We start from the raw sequence: 18174 nt of genomic DNA, 5'->3' as shown, positions 1-18174 counted from the left end.
ATTGAAAAATTACCTGCTTGAAAGCTTTGTGATAAAGATGTTTTGTTTTGTATTTAGCAGAGATTATAAGTGAATAAGGGAGTGAAAATGGGAAAAAGAATGAAAAGTGATGACAGAAATGGGGAAGAAAGTAGGCAATGAGGAAAAGAGAGAGGGTGAAAATGGAGTGGATAACGAAGAGAGAAGGAGAAGATGGAAATAAATGGGGGGGGGGGGGCAGGAAAGGGAGGGAGAAAAAAAATCTACTAATGTAGACTTGTTTTCCTATCATGTACAATGGTGCAGCATTTTCTATAACTTTCATATTGTACTTATTTAAGTTACTCTTGTATATATTGCCAAAGCATCGCATGTTATTGCACTAGTCATGTCTTCGGATATCAAATTACGGAAATTGCCATGAAATTGTGTTTTAATATGTGAATCGAGATATGAATCGACATCTGCCAGTCATTAACCCTAATGTATAAAGGCTATCCATTAGCATCATACCCAGGCACACTAGTAGACATGTGTCTCGTTCACTGCAATATTTAATCAAATTTGCCATCCCTCTAATCATTTGAAATGTGATACTTCAGAAACATACACACGAAAAATACAAACACATCAACAGTATGTCTTTTCAATTTCATTTTATTGTTCATATTTCACATGTAACAATCTTCATTGATTCATTTAGGTACAGGTAATTTGGTGTAGACACTGTAAAGGAAACGCATCAAATTAAATTACTTGCCTTGACTTAAATACTGAGGCCGTAAGAATGAAATATGACGGCAAAATGGAAGTAATCTTGTAATGTAATTATGAAGAAAAAAAGTATCTGCACAGCCAATATAGAAATTAAACAAATAAAGAAATAATTGTGAAACAATGCAATTAAATCTCTTTCTCAGAAAGGACTTTGTATAATATGCATGATATTTGTATTATAATAGGTGGCACTGATTGTAAAATCATTTTCATTGAATAATTGATTCAGTTAAGAATGAGTAAGGAATAAGGACAGTACTTTTTAGATGAAAATAATCAAAAACTTCTTCACTTGAAATTGTTGTTCAACAAAGTAAAAACCAAACAAAGTTCACTACATCCACTTTTCAATTCTACCTCATTGTCTTGTAATCTTAGTTTAAAATATGCTTTTGTTCTGTTTTCATCAAGCTTACTATTCATGTATAACAAATTAAATAGTTATACCATGTAATTGCAATTGATGATTTGAATACGATACGGATGTCTTGTACTGTATGAAATTATAAATTCAAATGAAAATATTTGAAGAAAAAAAATCATTAGGTGCTTGCATATACAGCACACATTGATGGAGCAGAGAGTGCAAAATGCTTGAATGTTTTAAAACAACCTTGACCAGGATATATATCACATGTGTTTATTGAAAGTACCTGTATCTTTTCAGATCACGGAAATAAGGGGGAGTAAGATATTTATAACTTTGAATATTCATTAGTTCATTTACCCAGCTGCTGTTTTCACCTTGTACGTATACAACATGCAGATGTTTTTTAGTGGTGTATCGAACTCTATTTAATGTATTTATTTTATGAATTCTCTTTTATTGCAGTGGTTATTGTTGACTCGTTCAGTTTTATTGCATCAGTAGATCTGCATTACATTAAAAAACTTTTACATGACATTCAAAACCTGTATTAATCAGCATAAATACAATACGTATATAAAACAGATGAGTTAACGGAGAAATTTCATGGTTTCAGGGCAAATGCATGTGACGTAAAATGATGATTAGAGAAAGCATGTCAAATTATTTTGTGGAGAATTTAAATGTATGTAACACTGAGTTGTAATTGTAAAGTATCCATGTTTTCTAGCTCAGAGTAATAGGCACTTTCCATATAGGTTAGATTACAGTTGAGTAGCTACGGGGGTCGGCAGGGGGAATGCATCTCCTCTCCCCCTTCCCATTATCAAATTGTGAAGTGAACAGAGAGAGACAAATAGAGAAGAAGGAAGAGACGCTGGAGACAAGAAAGAGATACATCCCCCTCCCACTCCATCCCATCACCTGAAGCTTTCATTCTTTTACCTAATAAGGCTGACCCCCCCCCCCCCCCGCTCCCCTTTGCACCATCACCCCCCCCCCCCCCCCTCAACAACTGGACCCTTCATATTACGCAACCTCTTTCAAGCAGAAATATGGATGCATATATGGAAATAAAGAAAAACTTACTTAAATCAATAGTCTATTTCATAGGGTACTTTTATTGAAAAAGTGACATCTCTTAAATGATGAGAACGCCTATAATTTATCATAGCTCAACAATCATCAATAAAATATAATGCAACAAGGTTACAATACGCCATCTGAACAAAGAAAACTTCTAGCGCCATTCTCCCATTGTATACCAGCTATACAGGATTGGGTTTCACTGTACCACCGGGTACGACAAATCGCCTGGTAGTATACTCGTGCGTTAGATCCATCAATTTCGAGGTTTCCTGGTTTTATAATCATCCCACGTATGTTAGAATTCGACGAGGAAAAATAAATTTACAAAATTATACTGAGAAAAACTTTTCGCGTACATTGAAATGAATTTATGGAATTATAGCTTTCCCCAATCGAAGCAAGTATAGGAAAAAACATAATCTGTTTTTGCCGGAAAACAGTGAAAAAAAATGATAATAAATGAAATAGCTGATTACGTGAGGTAACAAAACTATTGCACAGAGCAACATAAAAATGACTTCAAAGAAGTTTTAATTTTTGGAGGAATAAAAACATTAGTAAATATGAAATAAAACAAACAAATTTATGAAGAAAAAAAAAATACATGATGTCGATCGGCAATATCTACGAGGCACATAAATAAAATCATTGTAACTAATATACATATTGTATTGAATTCGAACTCAAAACAAATTTTCATACAAAAAAATAAATAAAAAAAGCTTCTGTTAGTTCTAATTTATGTGCGTTATAACTGATATCCGGGGCGTGGTTGAGGTAAACCATTGTTTGCGTCACCAGATGTTGATAACTTGATATGCTAGGAAGGCATTTAAAACTATTATGATAGATTGTTGCAATACTCACTATAAGCTGTGGGAATTCAACATGCGCTTTATCTGTTGCCAAAAGATATATGATTTAATTGTTGTAAATAATAAACATTTTCAAAACATATATGATTCTCGAAATACCAATTCTTGTTAGAGACTATAAGGTGTATTTTATTACAATGTTAAAAACAGCGGTTTATTTTGAAGGTAAAAAAAACCTATAGCATTTTATTTTGTGAAGACATCAGCACTTCATTCAGATAAGATTAGCATTCCATGAAGAAGCTACCAGTTGCGTAACTATATGGGCACATTGACCCCCCCCCCCCCCTCCCCACGCCAAATCAAGTAGAGAAAAGGAAAAAATGAACTGTAAGCAAAAGTGAAAAAGGAAACGGGGAAAAGAAAATGATATGACCCCTCTTACACAATCTCGTAATCAAAATAATACAATGTGTATTTTGCATCTTATCCACTGTGGAATAAGACTGATGCCCCGTTCCTATATTGCTGGTGCCCTTTCATAACCTGCACCCACGCTACGCCACTGGATACAACACACAAATTTCTACCAAATTCTCATGAATATTAGCAAAAATATGTAAAATCATTCGTAGAACCTTAAATGAAATTGTACAATATTATCAAGCATTTCTGTATGAATCAATACAAGCGTAATAGACTTTTATGATTTTGACGATCATATCAAATCTCGTTGGTGTTTGAAGATAACCAGTACTTGAATGGTAGAACCTCTCGAAGCTTCCACGGTGAATTCGACTTGTGCCATGTTAAGTACTAGTACTACAGGTCTGAGAAGCTATAGTCTAGCTTCACTTTCCTTCTCAGTTAACCTACGGCACTAGTACTTAGGACGGAACATAGTCACGTGTTTAGCGACGTCATCTTCCTCAACGGCATCCTGGTCATCGTCGTGGTCATCGTCGTGATCATCGAGGGCATGACCTTTACCTTTTCTGTCGAGTCCATCAGCATCTTTTATTCTACCTGCGTCATGTTTCACAAAACTTCCCAATACAGTAATACCTGCTAGTTAGTGACCACCTGTCTATAAACACCATGGTAGTCCTTTTCGTTTCTCTTGAACATCGTTTCTCATTGAATCATGTACGAAATGAACTATGACTACGAAGACCACTTTTCTTGTCTCCTTTGGGCAGTCTTTGTTTCGCTGTAATAACGAGCTACAATTATTGATAACTGTTTTTAAAAATCACCGTGTCTCCACTGTTTAGACAAACCAATATTCATGGCAATATATGCATCCCCTTCATAATTCGAATTCAATAATTTAGAAATTTGAATATTCTAGCACTCATCAGTATCATAAATTTATGTTCTATCAACATGTACTGAAATGAAGATAAACTAATACAAATTAGATAAAGCCGGATTGATAGCGAGTCAGTAGTCTTGTTGCGTGTCCTAGCTAAGTGACTATACCGTATAATATATAACTCGTCTTTCCATGCACTTATCTTTCTTTGAGTACGATAGGCCTACCAATATGCGCGGTTACCAATTATGCGCAACCGCATATCATATTATTTGTTTTAAATAAGAGGGTATCTATTATGCGACCAATCACAGCTGTGCGCTAAATGGCATTAAGGGATATATGATTCCTTTTCAACCAACGTTTTATTTGCATTGCTGATAAATGCTTTTTTACTTTTGTCACCCTATTGGAAATTGAATTATCCGAGCGCAATGATAAGCTCGAGAAAAATGCGGTAAAACTGATAACGTGAATATTTTAATTTCTAGTTGATGGCATGACTATGATTCTTGCTGGTTGATTTTAATAACTGTAACCATGGCAACATAGCACGGGTTAAGTCGAGATGCAAAGTTAAACATGTCCCTTGTAAAATGAATTGTTACAAAACGAAATTCAGACATTCATTAATTTCGGAAAATTGCAGTATTTACAAAAGTTCAATTTGAATTGCGGCGGGTCTTTGTATATTAATAATAATTAACTCGGCATATAATTATATCTTTCATGTATACATGGACCGCTGTCGTTGATTCATATCACTTTGTGTTCAACAGCCATATTGATCATCTATTTGCATTACTTTTACACCTGAAATGGTAAATTAATTGTACAATGAATGAGTGTTACTCTGGTGGAGAGACGAAGAGTTGATTTTCCAGCTCGTTGCCAATGTAAGTAGCCGTGTACAGGTATCACTTAAAAATCAGTACCTGCGGCACTACTACTTAGATCGGCAACGTGGACTCAAGATGAAGACGTGTGAATATCTGGGGCAGTTTCAGATGATGCGATTTCAAGAGACAAAAAAGCAATACAGAATAAAGTTATCTCCAAGGTTATTTTCAATTCAGAGCAATCAATCTGGAGTTGAATAAACTATGAGCCAGCAAACACATCAATAAACAAATATCTAAAATGTTAAGAAATTTAATGTTTAAAAGAAATGTTAACAACATTTTCAATTGATGTAGGCCTATATGATTATCTGGAAAAAAAATGGACAAGAAAATACAAAAGGGGTAAACATTATAAAGCGTAACAAATGACTCTGACTGTTAGGAAACTTTATAAGGATTTATAGATAACCTAAGACGTAACAATAACAAATATATTTTTCTACTATTTGCAATTTTCCCTGTCTTAATATCTATTTTTATCATCCTATATACCTCTCGATTTATTCCCCCCCCCCCTTCTCTCTCTCTCTCTCTCTCTCTCTCTCTCTCTCTCTCCCCTCTTTCCCATCTACATATCTATCTATATATCTATGAATATAATCCTTGTCTCTCGGTCTGTCCATCTATATGCCTTTATCTATCTGTCTATTTTTTCTTTTTCCCTTTATTATGCGGCAATGATCAGTTTTCACCGTCAAGCTTGTATTATGAGCCTTAATAAAGTTTCTATTCGTGTTAATTGGAGTGTCCTTTTCTCTCATTCATAGATACTTTCGGCAATGTGAATTAAAACAATACTGTCTTTTCAATAATCGTTCGTCACAAAGAGTTGAATACATCTATATATATATATTCCTTTACAAAATATTGTTTAAATCTTCTTTTTTGTAAATCATCATTTATGTTTTATATAAATGTTTTTTCTTTCTCATCTGCTATAATCTACTATTCAATCCACGTGTCAGCATAAGATGACGCAACCAAAATGATGAAAAAGAGAAGCTTCATGCTTTAAATCTAGCTTTTTTACCCTCTGCTGGTATAATAGCAAAAAGCGATTTACTTTCCAGATATACTGTTTTTAGCCAAACGCGAAGTGATTAATTAAAAAGAAAGATTGGGAACGTTAAACACACCATCTTTAATATCTTAGTAGATAACTCGACCCCAATCGCCATTTTGTACAGCTACCAGCAACTTTACCACGACGACTATTGTTCTCTGATATCAGTATCGGGAAGATTTATCACTCTATAGGGGAGAGTATGTTTCTTTCTTTATTCCTCAATTTTTTTTCAGTACAGCGTCGTATCTGCTTTTGTGAAAATATGTTTGCTATTTTTCTGGGTCTAATGTTTTAGGGTACACTGATTTATTTTAACTATTTGTTCCCATAATTACATTCTTATTGTGTCAGGGCAAAAGAGAGCATATGAACAAATGTGGCTTTCTCTCAGCTGAGACATTTACAAATTATTTTAATTTTAATTTTACAGGCACTTGGTGTAGCAGCTTTGTACTTTTGTCTACTGTAAGTTGATACAGTATAAGCAACCTTTTCCAATTCACCGAAATATTTGCTATGGGGTGCTGTCAGAAAAATATAACGAATTTGATACATCTTTACCCATGATATATTAAGAAGCTCATGAAAAAAAATACATTTCAGATTCTGCATTTTGAAATAGTCTAAACACACAGTCGAACACGTTCTGATCAATTCAATGTATACAGTTTGAAAACTTATCTAGGCCGCCAATATAACACCCTGAACCAGGAGGTGTGTTCAAGCCTATGATGTAAAGCCAATTGAAATGGGCGGAAGTCGTTATAGCCTGTTAACGAAATCGGGTCACAATTTATGTAATATTCAATTGAATAAGGTATTAGAGAGGTTGCCATTATATATTTAGAAATTTTAAAAAATGTGTCTTTATTTGCAAACGTAGTAAAAGTTGTGTTCTTGTGCATCAAAATGTTCATGACTTGTTATTATTGCGTCTCCAATACTTGAATAGATTTTTTTTTCGCGAATTACGGTTCTTTCACATAATTTACATGCAATGTTAACATTGATAAGCATTTGCGTGCACTTTATTTATCCAATAAGTAAGTATTTGAAGTATGTGAAAGAATAGAATTTGGTACAAAATAATTATCCACACACCGTTAATCATTCGCGCTTTAACCATGTATCATCCTACAACGACTCATTCTTCGTATAGATTCTGAGTCATAGTTTAGTTCAACAAAAGGACTATCATCTTTGTACAATGTGAAGTGAACCGTTCCTTGGCAATATACTTTACTTCATATCTTCCTAAAGCTGAGGTTCCTTTCTTTTTCTAATGTTTCTACCTAATTCGTTACGTTATCACATCTCAGTTTCAATTGTCCTATAGACATACATTTTCTCCCGCCAAAACCTTATGTGTTTTTTTTCCTTCATAATGAGAACTTTGTAAATTGTGAATAGCGATATAAATTTTAAGTTAAAAAAAGTTTCAGAATGAAGTAATTATTTTGAATGGAACTAACCACAACCGGCATTGTGCTATTTTGTTAGTTCCTTTTACCTAAATATGTATTATAAAAAATACATCTGCATATATTCGTTGTTGTATGTGAAATTAATTTTGGTAATAAATGGTGGTTTAGATCGTATAAAGACATGAGAGCCAAGCCATGTCGAGGCTTTAGGACAGACAAATCCCTCACAATAGGTTCAAATCAAATCTCTATGTCAATGGGTGCTACATAACTAATCATCTATACTCCAGAGTCGACGCCCCTGATAAGAGGGAATAGGGGACGGACAGACGGACAGCCGGGTGGACAGACAGACATAATTATCGACAGGGCAAGTATACTTACAGTGTCCTTGTAAAATAATCACCACAATGCTTCCTGTAATTCGTACCTGTTTTCTTTGCTGGAAAGTTTCAATACGAATCTTCAGAAGGTTTTTCTGTTCAGTCACACCTTCGCTTCAGAAATCCGAATGGCTTTTGCCTCATAATATGATGCAGTATACCAGGACCAGGATCAGGACCAGGAATTCTATTAGATCGACCCCAAGACCAGACTCCAAAAGGTCCGTTTCCTGCTCTCCACCCATCCTCGTTAGAATGATGTCCATTGCAGAATGGCACGACATCAAATAACGTCCCTCCTATAGCAGTCCAAACCAGACCAACAAAGAACAGTTTAACATACGAACATGTGACGATATATGCAGATATCCTTTGGCGCTTGTTTCTCCCTATCATTTTATGCAAATTGTTAACAGCCTTGTAATTTTAGACGCCGTATGGTAGGTACCGTAATCCAATCTTGTTTGTAGACATAATTATGCGGGTATGATTTTTACAGCAACCGTATCTATGCTTAAAAAGAGCTGCTCTACAGGCATTATGCTTATTCAATGAATATATATATATATATACATGTATATATGTATATATAATTATAGCATTATGAACTGAAAAAATATGGAGCACAAAGGCTACATATCTTCAGCCTAAAATATTACAATTATATTATGTCGAAGAAAATATACTATTTGCATTCAATAGCTATTGTTTACAGAGATTCATGAGGTGATTTGATTATGATGATATCTGAATATTTCATCCTGAGTTCAAACATTTACTTCTGAGTAGAATAGAGGGCAAAATACAGATATAGTTATGACAATAGCGAGGTATATATGTACCGTTTTATGGAACCAAATACAAAAATATACAAAACATGGTATCCAAGATTATTAGTATTATACTGCATACAAACTTTCATCTCTACATCACACGTTATGAAAAACAACATCTGTTTCATATTATCACATGAAGTTATTCATGAATGTGACTGTGTGTTTGTCAATGTTCATCCAGGATGTAGACCGGTTTCGGCAAGCTTTTCACCACTATAATTATGCAGGGCCTACTAAAGTGTTTTAAAGACGAGTGCTACTTTCTGCCTTCCTGAAGAATATTTGTAACCCATAGCTGAAGAGTTTGAGGTATACGCAGTCGAAAAAACAAGGAATATCAAATGGAAAGTCATCTAATTCTTTAGTTGAAATTGACTAAAGAGATAGTGAAGTAAATTAAGCCATTTTATTTGTACTTTGATCTCCAATTGGAATTGTCTAAGTGAAGGGGATTATACAATATTCAATGATATCAAATTATTTCTACTTCCGCGCGCGTGACTGATGCATGGTATATGGTTCCAGAGCCTGTCCTTCCGGCATTGTGTCATGTTTTTGTCATTCCTTTTTTAGTATGCCAATGACATGGAAGAACTATTTCAAATTTAAGATTGAAATATGAATAATTGGCACATGTACGATATAATAAAAGAAGTAGGATCAAATAAGCTCATATAAGAGCCGCTCAATGGCTTAGCCAATATTTTGAAGAAATGGTACAGATGGGGTCAGCAAACTGCTTGATTTTATTTTAGAGCGAGTGGAGCAAGTGGGGCGACTGACTCCTTTTTTTCTTCATATTTGTGTTTTCTATCGTCAGACCAAACAGGGGCTATGGCTCCCTGTCGGTGCTTAGTATAGCTAGTTGTGCCTGTGATACAGCTATTTGTCTTACATATTATTTGTTGTATATTATTGTGCAATTGCAAACAATAGTCAGTTCAGGTATCAACAGATACTTGTAGACATCTGTTCACATTCGCAGTCCCTGTAATGAGAATCCCAAATAGGCATATCAAATTGGTTCGCTGCTGCAAAGATTTAATGTATCACTAATCTATTTTTCTATAAATATTTCACCAGTTGACTATAATGTTGCTTGTCTTCCATCATCTGTGGCGAATAAATTACTATTCTCTCGAAAGCTCACTCTCCATCGAGTTCCATTGTTTTAAAATAGCTTGTAAACATCCATTGGTGCACGATTTGACAGATATTAAAACACAAAAATCATAGCATCACATCTGAACTTGAATTAGAAACAATAGATTTTAGTTTATGACGACATTTTTTTTCAATCAGCTGATTATTTTGTTTAATGCACCATTACTCATTGACGGGGGCGGCAGAGGCATGTCGTCACATTTTTGAAAATCAATAAAATGTCTCTCTAGCAATAAAACAGACTTTAATGGAGAAAGTACCCAGCAAAATTTCTTATCTTAACTTTCCTCTGCCTCAAGTCCTCTTAACACGATAAACATCCCCCTTGATGATAATGGAGGGTACCTTCTTTGTTTCAGTTGTTTGTTTTTAAATTCTTTGTAATACCATCACGTTGTGTGTTTTGTTTCTAAAGAAAGTGCAGTTTTGTAGATTAATTCAAATACTGCTGTTCCTTGCAGGTACCCTTTCAATCGAGAAAGTTCTCTTTGTGCCTTCCACCCTCCCCCCCCCCCCCCCCACCCATCCCACACCTAACATTGACCACAGCTTGGCTAACCTTTGTTTGAAGATGAGGGCATCACCTTTTCCCTAATCATAACAAAATAAATTATGGGCAAAATATTCCATTGGGGATTAAAGTTTAAAAATATTACCTTTCCACCTTTTTTTCTTCTAAATTTTGCTCGCGATGTTGTTTGACCCTGTATAATATTGAAACATTCTTTTTCCTCAAAATATGCTAGATAAGATATAAACACATCAACTTAATGATACGCGCCGCTAAAACTAAAACAACGTCTACATCAACTTGATAGAGAAAAGGGAAAGGATGAAAGAAAGTAAGCAAATAACAAAGAAAGAATGAAAGAAAAAAGAAAGGAAGAGGAAAAAGCAACGTGAAGAAGAAGCTGATATAACCACCCTCCCACGACCCCTGACCTTGATCTACAGTATACGCGAAGAGACTACAACCACTTTACTATTACAAAGTTCCCTTTGAAGCTGGAATATTTTTTTTTATCTGTTATCTCTTTTCATGGAATGAAAGTATGGTATATTCTTGATAGATAAATCTTGTATTATGAACTTTATCTATCAGGAATTGTTTTGATCAATTTAAAGATTCATATAGAGAGTAACAAATTAAGGTTTGAATAGGTATAAACCTTGTCTTTCAGGAATAAACTAGTTTTGTCACAAATGTTTCATGAAAAGAGATAAGAGAAGAAAATTACTAAAACTTTATGGGCAACAATTAGCGTACCACTACTACTACTACAACTTCTACTAATATCACCACCACCACTACTACTACTACTACTACTACCTACTACTACTACTACTACTACTACTACTACTACTACCAGGGGCGGATCCACGTAGCGATTTTACCGGCCCGGCTCCCCCCCCCCCCCCCCCCCCCCCCCCCCCCCAGCCCCCCAAAACGATAAAAAAATAGGATAATAACGTAAAGTTAACCTTTATAAAACAAAAAACAAAAGCGCCCTCCCCCCCCCCCCCGCTTATTCGCCGGCCGGCTGAGACGGCACTAAATTTTGTATTAAGATTTTGGCTACCCCCCCCCCCTTGACGCCGACTGGATCCTCTGCAGGCGTGGATCCACGGGGGGGGGGGGGGCTGACGGGTCAACAACAACAAAATAATAATAAAAATAAAAAAATCTCACGAATTAGGTCCCCCAAAAAATAATAGTGGTCTCACGCCACCCCCCCCCCCCCACTTATTCACCGGCGCAAAATATTTCCTGAAAAATTGGACCAAAAAAAAGTGCCTCCTAACCCCCCCCCCCCCCCTCCCCCCGCTTATTCACCGACGGCCGAGTCGCAACTTATATTTTCTCACGGATTGGGCCCCCCCCCCCCCCTCTTCCCGCCGGCTGGATCCGCCACTGACTACTAATATATGTACGAGTACTGCTTCTTCTACTACTACTTTACTACTACGACGACGACGAGTACTGCTACTAAATGTACTAGAAATACTACTACTACTACTACTACTACTCCTACTACTACTACTCCTACTACTACTACTACTAATACTACTACTACTACTACTCCTACTACTACTACTACTACTACTACTTCTACTACTACTTTACTAGTACTACTTCGACCACGACTATTTTCATTCTGCTGCTGCCACTGCTGCTGATTTTGAATAGTTTTTCATCCAATTAAAGTCCAAAGTTGGCACTATCCCGTCTCGGTAGGAGCATAGGAAATGATGATGTTGGTATCCATGGTGATGGTGACGTAGTCAGCATTGTTTGTCTGATGACCACATGACCATCTCATTGTCACCGCTATACTGGACATTGATCATGATTATTCATGCCCATTATATCGGTCACATTGACAAGATCACGTGATGTATGTTGAATATTTGCCTTTTTTTTCCTTCTTGTTCTATCTTCCTCCTCCTCCTCCTCTTCTACTCCTTCACTTTCTTCTCCGCCTTCTTCTTCTCCTCCAACCATTACAAATCATTTGGAACTAAATATATAGTCCATGGGACTCACAGATTCGTGCGATTATTTCCTGTGTGAAGTTACTACTACACTGTCTATTTACGGGGTCCGCTCGCTATTCGTAAGGACCGCTATTCATAATATGATAAAAGGGTCCCTATTCATAATATAAAATCGGGTCTATATTCATAGGGGTCCCTATTCATAATACGAGAAGAGGGTCGCTATTCATATTAGGAGAAGAATGAATAGCGAATAGAACTTGAAAAGCGACTCTCATTTCGTATCATGAATAGCAGTCCTTATGAGTAGTAGTGCCCTTTCCTATCTTTATGAATAGCGACTCCGATTTCGTATTATGAATAGCGGTCTTGTATAAGTAATGACCCCCCAATGTGAATTATGAATAGCGAACCTCACCTCACGTAATGAATAGCGGTCTTTCACATAGGCATACGTGAAGTTACACGTTATGAATGATGGTCCTTAATATGACTAGCGGTCCTTATGACTAGCTAAATGTATTTACGATCGTCAATAGGAGCTCGTTAAAATAGCGCCACCTCCAGACACTGTTCATGATCCGGTTCAGATCAGTGGTACAAACTAATGGAGCATCGATACGTTTATACACATGTATTTTAACCCCGCCCCCCCCCCCCCCCCCTACTCAGTGAACGGAGGGATACCATGCGTACTTTTCAGGCACCAAAGTCCGGCTTGTAGTACACAAAAATCCGGCCCGTATTGACTTTACACACCGGACTTATGGGGGTGTTTTCAAAATGAGGGAACATGCATATGCGTACCCTGAATAACACTGTGTGTGGGGGGGGGGGGGGGCGGGATTTTAACCATTCATGTATGTAATGTTTGCGTCGGCATATCGAGGGGGGTGTTTTGGGCGTTTTATAATTTTAAAGACACCCTTTATCTGTGTTTCAGGTGTTAACAAATGGGGGAAAACAGGTTTTTAAAACGAGGGTAGCGTCAATTTTACCTTTAAAAAAAATGGAAATGGGAACTAAGTACATGAATTAATTTGTTATTTTTTTCTCAAGGGATGGGGGAGGATTTTGAGAAAAAACAAAATGAGTTTTTACTCCACATCCCCGTTGAGCCCCCCCCCCCCCCCCCCAAAAAAAAAAAAATAGTACTTAGTTCTACAGAATTTGATGTTGGCTGCACAATGGAATACACTGCCAATAAACATCAACGTGGGTCAGGAATATAAACACCTCATCTCCGCAATATAAACGAATGACATTCTATATAATTGCGCTCAATTATTACAAGAAAGGTGATTTCTAATGCTCGTCACGAATAATGATAATAATAATAATATTTAATTTTTATATAGCGCTTAATACAAATGTCTCTAAGCTCTTTACAAATATACTATTACACGAAACATCCACCTACCATGCTTCTAATGCTACAGCGTTACTATACCCATATGTACTAGGTAATATCAATTACACATTTATGGCCACATTACTATGAATAAATGTGGATCATGCAGAACTTCAAGAAATGTTCACTCGAACTAAACGTTATTTAACTCAGTCTAAACCATCCCCTTTAGAGTAATAAGACCATCCTTACTTACCGTGAATGTCAGTCACCACGAGGCTTGGTTCCAATCAATGAATGAAGCTTGCGATATTCTCACGTATTCTTTCTTCCTCCATTTCAAGTTGGCATATCCTTAGTCTATTATGTATGTCAAACTTGCCCCCTCCTGAGTGCATAGATTTCAACAGATATATGGCAATATATAATTTGTTCGGTTTTGGTTTAAACGGCTAGTTTCAAATTAGCAGAAAGGGAAGCCCAGAGCTAACGAGTCCATAGAGGAGGTCCTTCAGACACTTGAAGACGATACATGTGGTCTTCAAGTATGTAAGAGCTTGAATTTATAAGAGAATTCAGAGGAAAGGGTACCAGCATCCTTCCCGCCATTTTGTGATAAAATTTCCTGGCAAAGACCCGCGGATTTATTCCCTCGCATTCTAATACACTTAATGAACCCCTCCTTTAAATAACACATTTATACTGGATCCTGGACAGTAGTGTATACTGCCTAGATGCATGGAACTTTCATATCCGACTTTAAAACATGTGAGGGTGATATCGATCAGAGTTGACATCATTAATAAACATTATGTAACATTTACATTTCCAGAATGTACTTCGATTGTTTTAATGTGAGAACTGTGACTCTAGCTATGAAATAGTTTTCATCCTCAAGCTATACCTGGAGGGTTATTGACCATATACCTTTGCCTGAATAGCTTTACTGTGTCTATGCAATATGCAACCTGTCGTGTGACGGTGATCTTGTGATTACATATTTTAATTAAAGTTATATGTTTTTGTTTTTAAACAATAACTGTCGATTTTGTGATGGATACCGGCTATTACATTCTCATCTGCAATTACTGACCATGTTTCAGAGTGAAAGTAAATGACTTCTTTCAGTCAGCTGGCGCTAGCTGCAATGCTTTACACGTTTATATCGTTTTCTAAATATAAATGTAAGGAATAATAAAGTCATCGTCTGAGTTTAAGGTTGACACAAACTAAAAAACTTGCAAAGTAAAAATAAATAAAAAAACGTTTAGACGTACATGTATGTATATAATAAGCTTAAAGGGCTTTTATATATGAGCCCAAACGAACTCTCATTATCCACCTCAAGAACTAGTAATTCAACCTCTGTTGACCCATCTAGAATAAGAAAGACAAATGCTTACCAAGATCCCCTTATAACTATTCTGTCACTCCATTCTATCAACAACAACAAAATAAAAAATTCCTGCTGAACAGTTCCCATAGATTATGAAACCCCATTATTATAATAATCTCTATCTCAAAGCAAAATTATCCAACATTTTAAAATTTTGACAAGTCGTATGAAATTGGACAGAAAAATCTTTTTTTTTAAAGGTATTTGACGACAACAAATTATAAAGTTTGTAAATGGTATTTGGCAAGATTTTGGATATAACTTTATTCCTTTATACCCTCATATATCCTCTTACCTTTATCACATCCCTTGGGAGATAATGTCATTATCTTTGTATTGTCATCAAGAAGATTGGTGGTATTAATAGACTTCAGTGTATGGTTGATGGTAAGGATTATAGTTCATTAACTGACATAATAAACACCCATACGTGTATTCTACCAACACCAAGACCACCACCACCCCCCCCCACCACCACCACAAATACTACCACCACCACCATAAACCCCTCCTGTATGACATTATCACTGTCTCCACCCCATGGCGTTAGAAATTAGTCGCTATTTACCACAACATCTGGTGTTCTTCATCAGAATATTCCCCATGATTGGTAATACTCATCACACTAGTTGGCAGAGACAGCGGTTTCTTGTCAACTGTTGTTCCATAAGCTGAATTAATGAAAAACTTTTCATTCAATTCCACTAAACATTTGAAAAATAAAAATGAAACTGTTTATTCTTCGATATTATATTCCCTGATGATATGCATGTGTATGAACTTCTCCATCGATGTTACCGTATCAAATTTATATGTTCACTCTAAAAGCTAAAATGTTAAAATCACAATTTAAAGGGGCGGAGGAGTGAGCACTGTTTCAAAATGTCAGATCAATTTTTCTTACATTCAACCTTTATAGTATTGGATCCAGCGTGTTCAAAGTGTTAATGTACCATTTTGAAAATTGGTCACCCCTCGGCGAGCCCTTTTAAATGTTTAACATTTTAATTTTCACAGTGTATCTATCATGATTGTAAATGTTGAAGTTCAATCAAACGAATTACAATAATTGTAGCACATTATGTATTTATACAGTCTAGACCAAAATCTTCAATGTCTGATATCGACGTTTGTTCCAAGTGAGATTACACCTGGCTCCACTTACCGCCTCTATATAATTGTGGGGAAGGTTGACAAACGTCAGTTTTATTGAAGAATCCCCCATACCAGACGGTTATTTCTGTCTATATGTAGCCCTGACTTAATTTAAGATTAAATCACATTATAAAACCATCAACATCTCATTATTCTGCACAGCAGAAATAGTATGCATGATGGTTAGGAGCATGTTGGTCTAGTTTATACGTAGCCAAATTGTCAATCAACTATATGGTTAGAATCCAGCCATAGCACTATATAGTATTTTTTTGGAAAGATGAAATCTACATTTTCCACTGTCAACTCGGATGAGATAGTGGGCACCTGATATTCATTCCCAGGATGTACTCAATGCTTTATGGCGGCTTACCTTAAAGGCATCATTTAACAATGTTATATCTGAGATGCATAGCTCTACGTGTTATCAGTGTCTGTGATATGGTGTAATATTGAAGCCCTTAACAAATTGCGCTTCAAAATGATCATGAAGTGCCTCAAAAAGTAAAAATCTTTGAGTGACCGGTTTTACCATATTCATTTTCCCCAATGGACTGTAGTCTTATAAAAACCGTTAGGAAAAGGAAAAATAAAATTTCGATTTTCAATCATAAATATCTTGTTAATCAGACAAGTGATCTGCTTGTAAAAGTCATGGGATTCCTGACTGGCCTAAATGTTTATAATTATGATTGCAGCATGAGCTAAATCCAGGATTTTGTTTCAGAATCTGAGGCAATGTTACCGAGTCACTTTAATCTCAGCCAGGGTCACACTAATCATTAACATAGGTATACATGTAGTTTGAACATCCCCTGCATTATTTTGTGTGCAATAAACTTTTGCTATTGTTACGTATCTAATTATAACCACAACTTTGAATGAAATATTAAGGGAACAATCGAGAATATTTTTTGAACTCGTGACCTTCCTCTTATCCACATACAGTACATTATCATGCCAGCATCTTTGCTCAAATGATTACGTCACAGTAGAAATAATGAGGGTAGGTCTAACACGGCCTTGTTAAGCAATATGAAAGTATATATGAATGAATATTATGAGGCAGAAGTGTATGGTTAGTAAATGATCGCGTATAATAGAATGGTATATCAACGCATTTACAAAACAAAAGTTTGTATTTGATTTTGATTCTGGATATCAAGATATCCAATGAAACAAACATCAAGGCACTGTTAGATATAACGTTATGATTGATGGTATCTTTACAAATGTATTCGAATCTCCTTCAATCAATCGTAATGTTACAATAAATGGTAAGTTAGACTTAGTTTCATGTAACAGATAGATCGATGCATGGTAAGATGAATTAATTGCAGTAAGATTAGAGATACAATAGATTGTTAGTCGATTGCAGTTGACCTTATAGAGGTGGTCGTATATATTTCATAAAGAAAATTTAGGAAACAAAAAAATACAGAATATTTAATTTGTTCGTAGTGAAAATGGATTACTGTGGTAAGTCAAATATGTTTTTTTTCTCCAAGAAGTTCGCGATAAATTTTCTCAGAAAGGGTTTTTAATCAGTGCCTGTCTTTCATCACAAGTTACATCATTAGTTGAACAGGGTCATCTTAATCGGGTAGGAGGAACTTAGGCCCTCAAAATCTTAAATGCTTTACTCGTTCTTATGATGCG

The 18174-nt window shown here is 35.8% G+C and overlaps 1 long non-coding RNA gene and 3 other non-coding genes across 4 annotated transcripts; all 4 read right to left on the bottom strand.

The window, feature by feature from the left end:
* Nucleotides 1-3836: 3836 nt before the first annotated feature.
* Mir252a (microRNA mir-252a) lies at nucleotides 3837-3937 on the bottom strand. Its single transcript, NR_036411.1, has one exon. It is a non-coding gene; the product is annotated as a microRNA mir-252a (primary transcript).
* Nucleotides 3938-5215: 1278 nt separating this feature from the next.
* Mir252b (microRNA mir-252b) lies at nucleotides 5216-5316 on the bottom strand. The gene has a single exon (NR_036412.1). It is a non-coding gene; the product is annotated as a microRNA mir-252b (primary transcript).
* Nucleotides 5317-5892: 576 nt separating this feature from the next.
* LOC115923951 lies at nucleotides 5893-14608 on the bottom strand. Its single transcript, XR_004064086.1, has 2 exons — nucleotides 14221-14608; nucleotides 5893-8416 (listed from the first exon to the last, which is right to left on the bottom strand). It is a non-coding gene; the product is annotated as an uncharacterized LOC115923951 (long non-coding RNA).
* Mir2001 (microRNA mir-2001) lies at nucleotides 12432-12502 on the bottom strand. Its single transcript, NR_036416.1, has one exon. It is a non-coding gene; the product is annotated as a microRNA mir-2001 (primary transcript).
* Nucleotides 14609-18174: the final 3566 nt, after the last annotated feature.

This window comes from Strongylocentrotus purpuratus, unplaced genomic scaffold (assembly GCF_000002235.5).
Source record: "Strongylocentrotus purpuratus isolate Spur 01 unplaced genomic scaffold, Spur_5.0 spur5_scaffold_15, whole genome shotgun sequence".
Lineage (NCBI taxonomy): Eukaryota > Metazoa > Echinodermata > Echinoidea > Camarodonta > Strongylocentrotidae > Strongylocentrotus > Strongylocentrotus purpuratus.
This window is presented reverse-complemented; position numbering and strand designations above follow the sequence as displayed.